Raw genomic sequence first — 9,191 nt, forward strand, 5'->3', positions numbered from 1 at the left:
GATGTAAAGGTAATCTGTTTCTCTGGCCCATGGTTAACAATAAGGGTGTCATGTGGGCAGCACAACAACCAACTGAAATGACTTTTCCCCAACTATTGTCAGGTACTTCTATAAGAGTTGGGCGGAATCAGGCTAAATAGTAGTAAAGCATTCAAACTTTATTATAGCGGTAAAATATTTCCACTTTATAATAGCAAGTGCTTGAATACTTTATATTATGTCTTTGGCAGCATACACATAGCTTCAGAAAGAATGGTCAATTTCAATTGGAGAAACAGAGGAGTGATTTTTAATTCAATATTTATAGTCAATATTTTATAACTATTTAATCTACTGTGCACCTTTTATATTAGTAGAATATGTAACTAATCATGAACAGAATTAACTACAACATTGAATTGTCTGCTTGTATGTTTATATATTCAAAAATAGCTGTAAATAGAAAATTGTTAAGTATTTAAAGACCAGTAGTTCTTCAGTTACAAAAAATATTCCTTACATATTTAGTTTAAAATTTGTGCTCTGTGTATTATTGCTTCTTAAGTTTTTACCATTTACCTGCACCTGTACCAACTGTATTTGGTTATACTATTATTTATATGAATGTAGAATGACTTATTTAAAGAATCACGACACATAACCTATGATAAAAGCAGCACTAAGCTACCAAGGTTATTGAGAGAAGAGTAAAAAAGTAAAGTTCTCCTTTCAGACCTTGCAATCTATAGGACAGATGACCTTTATATCATATATGTGGCCTATATATGTGGCCCACGGTTAACAAGGGTGTCATGTGGCCAGCACTATGACTAATCTCCTTTACTTTCACCAACTAATGTCAGGTACCCATTAGAGTTGGGTGGACTCAAGAGGTGCCCAAAGATACTGAAATAAAAAATCACAGAGAAGAAAATATGAAGAAATATAGACATGTCCCTTGTAGAAGTCAAACCACTAAACTGACACGGCACCATTGTCTCGCCGTGACCAGGTATCATTCTAACACTCTCTGTCCCGCACTCCAAAAAAAAAAAAAACTTTTTTGAAGTGCTAGTAATTAGATTAATGACACAAATGAGCTACCTTAGTGCTGCTATCATTATATGTAACAGTGTTACAGGTTATGTTAATTTATAATTTGTTTTAGCACTCAAAGCTTCAATGTTCATTAATGTTTTGCGAGAACCGTGATCACATTTAGACGACCACAGTAGATGTTGAGATGAGATCTGTATACTACTAAATTGTTCGTCCAGTTTTGTTGTTAATCATTTTTACTAAGTCTACACTAGAAACTCTCTAGACTTAAAGACACATAGTGCAAGGAAATGGAACACAAAATGCATGCACACAGTTAAAATAACAACATAAACAGAAGAAGACATAAACCAGACTTGTCGATTTTTTTTATTTTAAAACTCAAAGTAAAAATAAAAGACTTAAGTATATAGGTAAGTGTTACTGAACTGTTCTAGGACTAAATATTAACCCATTTATGCCAAAGGTTGAAATGTGTTGAGTATTTTTCTGCATGAAATTCACATATGTTTTGTAGAAAAAATTTAAGAAACATGAATTGGAAGAGAACAAAAAAGCTGTATCCTCTTCCATTTTTGAGTTATGAGTTGCTCCAAAATTAGAACTCTAAGCAATCCACTACAACAATAAATAAAAGTATTACCTGCTGCTGAGTGTGATTTCACAAATAAGGTAACATATTATTCATAACAAAATGTTTTGTTTTTATAACATTGCGCACACTGTGCTTTTCCTGTTTGACATTCAGGTTATCATAACATGATTCATTGTTGTGCTGTTCAGAATGTCTTTCTTTTCCGCCTAGGTCAGAAGGCTGGCCATGGTTCTTTAAACAATAACATGCAATAAGTCACCAACTCCAGAAGATCCACAAGCTTCTTATAATGTGTTTTATGTAAATGCCATTTATTTTGAGAAACAAGTTCAAAACATAACAATGAAGAACTTGATTATCATTTCCAAGGAATGATGCCTAATATTTTCATCAATGTTTTTATCAGCTAAGGACGCTAACATAGTAATGGCGACCTCGCCCGCCAAATGGTATATTACCGATCTAGTGACAATCTAGTGATTCTAGTCTATTTATTATTAACACTTTCACCACTAAACAGTTGTCAGAAACTATCTATCCCTAAGACAGGCTAAGTCGTACGAGAAGGGATATAGAATTATAGTATAGATCTATAACTTATAACTTTGAACGTCTTTGTATCAGTTATTTTAAAAAATCAATTTTATGACTAAATTCACAGGAAAAAACTAATTAGTTAAATTAGATCTAAATCTAATATTAATTATTTCGATAAACTGACCTAGATACAGTGTGAGTGATACATTACGTCATTACACTCATTACAGTATTTACAGTTACTAGATCTAGTAGATCTAGATCTAGCTAGAATTCTAGTAGAATCTAGAGTCTAGTTGTGTCTAGATCTATATAATATATTATATAGATCTAGTAAGTAATGGGCAAAAAAAATGGATCAGAATCTAGATCTAGATCTAGAGTATTTTTCTAGAGTCATTACTTGCCTCAATCATTATTTATATCCATATTCTACAGCTGAAACATTAATATTCCCATTAGAATCTTATTCTATTAAAGCCTACACATGTTCCATTTTGAAAAAACACGTAATTTTCTAAAAATCTTAAAAATCTATTCCAACATGCTGCAGACACCTAAAAATAACTTCACTATCGCTCTTCTAGGTCAGAGTTAGTAAAGGTATAAATAGATATTTAAAACTAGCAGTGCGTTCGTAAACGAAACAACCCAAAATCGGCGCCTCTAGTCGGCGCCTTCGACATAGAGGTCACGCTCTAGTTGTCTACCCTCAGTGAAGTCCAGAAGGGCGTCGGCGCCCTAGGCGCCATTATCCCATTGGTGGTTAGAAAGGCTTTTATCTAACTACGTGGGCCTCCTCACCCCTGTCCTGTCTGAGGGCTCCCAACGGTAGACGGCCATATCGATTGACTGGGCCAGACCGGACCGTGACGTGTACACAGCGCACCTGGGCCCCACTCGCTACAAGTGGCCGAGAACAGTGCAAACTGATGGGAGCTTGTCTCATATTCCTACACTGTAACCGCCACTGTTCCATGCAAGGACCGCCACTCCAGCTAACGGGACACTGATGACGGCACCCTTGTGGAACGGCGTGACGGACTTTTTGGAATGGGTTCCGGGCGTTTTTTCCATCCCAACCCCGAGTGAGAGAAAAAACAAAAGCTCACACAGGGAAGCCCGGCCGGGCCTGGTTCGCTACACGTACTTAGACTATCTAGTTTCCACCACTAGACGTTTCCACCGGAGGGCCACGCTGTGGCGACGGGTAGCTGGAATTTCCTCCAGCTAGTTGACTACCAGTAGCGGCGACTCCCGGCCACTCTAGTTGTCCAATGGTTAAATATTGACTCTATAGCTTGCCATGTTTGTATTTCAGACGTCAATAAGATAAACTTCTTGCGGAAGTAATCTTTTTTGTAATTTGTATTTATAATTTTAAGTTCTCACTTTCTGGTCTTCGTTTTAAATGCTCTAAATTTTAAATTATCTCGAATTATGTAATTTGAGATCGATCTAAATATGAAGGAATACTAACAAAACAAATATTGATCAATAGTTTAGTCCAGGCCCTAGCATTGAAGTGCATATCACTCGAACAGGCGGCCACCATGGGCGTAGCTAGGAATTTTTCATCGTTGGGGGGTCGAGGGCTTGACCTCTTTTGAGGCCTCTGTATTTTGCGTAATATTTATTTATTTTTTTTATGTAAAATACACACTAACTTGGGTGTCCTCTCAAGTGGGGGGCCCGTGGGGATTTTCAAATACTCCCTCCCCCCACCCCCATTTTTTTTTACAAAGCTTATATCAACTCTGTCTGTTTGGTCAAAAAGTTTTGTAGTTTTTTTGTTCAAAAAGTATTTTTTTATGTGTTCTTGTTCATATATTAATTTTTAAGATGGGAATTTCAAGTCACTGTCCACTGAAGGAAAACCTAGATCAAAGTCAGCGCTATTGTGTCTCTAGTGCAGTGTTTCCCAAACACTTCGCACGTTCTGAGTATTTAGCGAAACTTTTCGCTTATTTGTTTTTCACTTGGTGGCCTTAATATGGATTGTGTATGTGTGTGTTTATATTGTTACGATCTTCTCTATCAGGCCTTCTGCAAACACTGCCAACAACACAACACATCTAAAACAACTTGACTACAAGAGCTTCAATAAACAAAGTGGCGGTTTAATGACAGATTACAACAACAGCCAATAAACACAATTGGCTACACTAACTGAAATGCTTTTCTTCACAACAGAACTGCCTAACTAATCTCTACAAGTCTCTCTAGCTCGTACAGCTACATCTTCGAGGACTCTCAAGGTACTGCACAGTTTTTCTCTTGCTGTCCTGGACTCAACTGTCCTTTCTTTACACTAGTTTAATAACACACTCTTACATAACACGCACAACAATAGGAGGTTTCTTACCAAGGGGAATAACTCTACACACAAACACATACACATCAACACAATGTCAACATCTCTAATTTTTTCTCTTTGTGTTTCTCTTCCTCTCTCTCTCGTCGTTTGGTATGCTTTGATTCTAGTATCCTCCCTTTGTTTCTACAAAACTGTATTTAAAAAAAAATTGAAGATAGCATTATGGGCACGAATATTTATTTGTACAATGGGCTGAAGGTGACTAAAGATTCTCTCTTTCTCTCTTTAGGCACTGGAAAACATTGAAAAAAAAAACATAACAAAAACATAAAAGTAACATTTTTAAAAAGCAACAAAAAAAAAACAACAAAAAAACAAAAAAAAAAACAACAACAAAAAAAAAACAAAAACAATGTTACAAAGACATTTAAAAAAAAACAACTAAAAAACAAAACAAAAAAAAAAAAAACGGACAGAAGCTCAACCGTCTTCCTCCATCCCTGTCTATCCTTTCAGAGACAAGCCCCTCCCATTCTTTTATGTTTGTTTTCTAATCGCTTTCTCTGTCTGCCTCTTCTTTTTCCTGGTATTGTTCTCTGAATGAAGGACTTTGCAAGTACTGAGGACATAATGGTATTGCCATAATATATTTTTTAACAGTGGTCAGCAGGCCTTCATTAACCTATTATAATGTCTTGAATTACTTTCCTACGCTCTTGCGCGCGCTCCATTGGCTTCCCGTGAAAGCGAGAATCGATTACAAGGTCGCCACACTTTGTCATCAGTGTATATATAACAATGAGATGCCCTTGTACCTTAGCGAACTGATTACTCCATATGTCCCCCAGAGAGCCCTGCGCTCAATGGACTCACCGCTTTTAGTAGTGTCACGTTTCTCCCTCAAAAGCTACGGTCTGCGTGCTTTTTCAGTTCACGGCCTACATTTTGTTTGTTAACAGCGCTTTATAAATAAAATTATTATTATTATTATTATTTCCGACCCAGTGCAGTCTTGCCAATGTTGACACTATTTTGACGAGAAACTCGTGCGCTAATGGACACACGCGATGGCTGTGTTGAAGCACGGAGATACTTTTGGGCTGTATGACACGTTGCGGGATTGACTGCAGACACTTGGTACTAGATTGACACGTGATATGACGTAATTATTTTCCTTTTTGAAGTAACGTTTGTAATATGTAAGATAATTTTTATCGACCCAATCAAATGAAAATTGTTTGTCTAGAACTGACCATCTCAAGTAACTACTGTAACAATAACAATATAGATGCACGATATAGATACACATACGAATACAAGTGTACAAATACACATTTTTTTCCCCAAAACTATCATTTTTGAGTGTTTCTCCTGCCCTTAAAGTGGCCAAGTAGACCCAGTTGCGAACTGCATATTTTGCCACAAAAAAGCAGGTTCTCTGGGGTCTAAGTTCTTTTTTTTTTTTTGCGTCGACTGCGCCTGTCTTATCTGATGAATTACAGACGTTACTTCAAAAGAAAATATAATTACGGCCTGTGAGAATACAGTTATGCTAGTTAATTAGTGATTTAGTATTTGCTAAGTCATAGCTTTTCCTGGCTGATTCAGACAACCCATTCCATGCTCTAGTAACACTATTGAAAAAGGAGCACTAGTACACATTTGTCCTAGCATATGGAACAAGTAATGTGTTTTACCCATCTGTCTTTCTAAGTATTTTATTATGTTCTGTTTTCAGACAAGATAATTTTTATAGACCCAATCAAATGAAAATTGTTTGTCTAGAACTGACCACCTCAAGTAACTACTGTAACCATAATAATATAGATGCAAATACGAATAAGATTCGCACACGGAACACATACATACTTACAACCAGCGCTCTATAAGTTAGACTTCTATGTACGTCTCGATGACGTCAGATGACCTTTCATGTTCCTTTTGTTTGTTTTTTTACATTTTTATCATCGCTGACATATATATAGAACACTAAGGCTTTTTACATACGAATGACAAAACAGTTCATAACGATACAGTACACACACACACACACACACACACAAGCTGACCTATTCTATGGCTGTGCAGCTGGATGAGTCAACCTTGCCTGGTATTGGTAATGTTGCATTAATTTTTTTGGGTCGCATGGACATATGGTCATTTTATTAGGATCAAGCTTCACTCCCCCCTATATTATTTTCGAGCTCTGCCAAGCGCATTAAATTAGATCCATTGATTTCTATTTCCAAAAGACTTTTAGGCTAAAATGTCTGTAAAAGCTAAGAAACTTTTAAAAGGTAGATTTAATTGAAAAAAAATTATTTTGGGTAAGGACGATTTTGGTAACAGGAATTTCTATTGGCACAGATAAAGGCAAACAATTGAAGACAAGACCTCACTAAATGTAGCAGGCCTATATATAGCTGGATAGTCCATAAATTAATAAAATTAAATTAACCATTTAAAAAATGTTCCACTTAATAAACAAACATGCTCAAGCCGATTGACGGACTTGGACTTTGCTGATGATGTTGCACTACTCGGGGCTACAAATAAATGCATTCAAGAAATGACGGAGAGCCTAGACAGAGAGGCACCCAAAATTGGCCTCCGCATAAACTTGGATAAGACTAAAATTATGCGAGTGGGATATAAGGCAAAGGGTGTCCCCGTCAGACTTGGCGAGTCAAAGCTTGAAGAGCTGGACAAGTTCACGTACCTTGGCAGCATCATAACAAATGATGGAGATGCTTACCATGATGTAGCATGCCGAATAGGAAAGGCAGGGAGCATTTTCCAAAGGCTGCAGCCTATTTGGACTAGCCAAGCCATTGGACTCGAGACAAAAATACACCTTCTCAACACAATCGTCATTCCAACTGCTACATATGCATGTGAGACGTGGAAGTCATCTGTCAAAATTGAGAAAAGACTAAATGTGGCTCAACAGAGATGGCTGAGACGGATTTTGGGAGTCAGTTACACAGACCGGATCTCAAACAAGGAAATCCTTTGCCGAACTGGGAGTCGAACACTTAGTGAGGTTGTGACTGAGCGTCGCATGAGGTTTGCGGGACATGTTCTACGTCAAAATGAATTACGCACACCAAGAGTTGCGATAACATGGAAGCCAAAACGAGGAAAGCGCAAACAGGGACGTCCTCGTATTACCTGGCGACACACCTTCATGGAGGACCTCAGAACAGTGGACACCAGATGGGAAGAGGCTTCAGACATTGCCAGTGACAGATCATTATGGAGACAGCTTGCCGCCCAATGCGCCGAACGGCGCGGGAGGACCTAAGCCTAAGTAAGTCTAAGTCTAAGCTCAAGCCAACATATGTGAAACACAAACATACATATGCAATAAATAATATATCACATTTATTATTGTGCATAGTGTGAGCTATGAAACTACGGATGGCTGCCTGGTCGTGGGATATTGTCTAGTGATATGTGGTCTGGAAAATCCCGGGTTCAAACCTTTCCTGACATCCCGTGGGAGTTTTGTTAATCCTCAATATAAAAATTAGGAAAGGTAAGATTTTTAACTGGAACCATGATACACCTTCTTTTATGCAAAGACCGGAGGCCAAGCCGGGACACTCCATATTTCTATTATACCAGCCTTTAAATACAATAAGTTATGTAGTCATGAATGCATCAATTCAAGTCTCTATACAGTATCCTGTTCACCAAGGCTAACGAGCCCCATCTGCCTGAAGCTTACTAGTTTGTGCGGTCTATAATAATATTATCAGAGAGTCGACTTCTGTGTCATCTCCATCAAGTTGAATATAAATAGATATAAATATTTATTTATTATACTGTAGTAAATCCAGTGGCGGACTGAAAGGGTTAATGTGTGTGCGGCCTACTGATACACACGACTCAGGTCAATCACACAGGTCAACGGGTGTCGATAGACAAGGGACAGTACTGCTAGTTCACGCAAGTATGACCTGTGTTGTGGTCATGTGATCAAGAGCCTTCACGGCCGAGAGACACGGTGTGTAACGAGAGACAGTTGAGTCCAGAACAGTAAGGCAGTAAGGACTGTGGTACCTTCGAAAATGTAGCTGTACGAGCTAGAGAGACTTGTTAAGTTAGGCAGTTCTATTGTGTTAAAGCATTTGAATTTGATGTAGCCAATTGTGTTGAATTGGCTGTTGATGTAATTGTCATTAAACCGCCACTTTGTTACTAGAAGCTCTTGAGTTAGATGTGCTGTGTTTTGTAGTTAAGTAGTGTTTGCAGAAGGCCTGGTAGAGAAGATCGTAACAATACTTTAAATGATCCGAGTACAATAAATATCTATACTTTAAATGACCAGTACTCATTGCGCTATACATTTAGTATCACATCCATAATTCTTGCACAGTTGATTTTCTACAGTTGAGGGCATGGTATGATACCCCACTAAGAACCAAACCAACTTCCACCGGACTCAAATATATGAGCCACACATGAATTACACTGGTTGTTAGAGTGATTGTCAAAGGCTATTTGAGATATATGCCATTAGGAAGCAGATATATGTAGTGGATTGCTTATATCCATTACCACTTCCAACAATTACAACTTTGCGGACCTTGAGAATAATTTATTGCTTAACTATGCAATGTGATTCTAACTGAATGAGAGTGGATTTGAATGCCTGGATCATATAATTTCAACTGTATAGAAACATAGTCTCGTATTATT

This window comes from Biomphalaria glabrata, chromosome 6 (genome assembly GCF_947242115.1).
Source record: "Biomphalaria glabrata chromosome 6, xgBioGlab47.1, whole genome shotgun sequence".
Classification (NCBI taxonomy): Eukaryota; Metazoa; Mollusca; class Gastropoda; family Planorbidae; genus Biomphalaria; species Biomphalaria glabrata.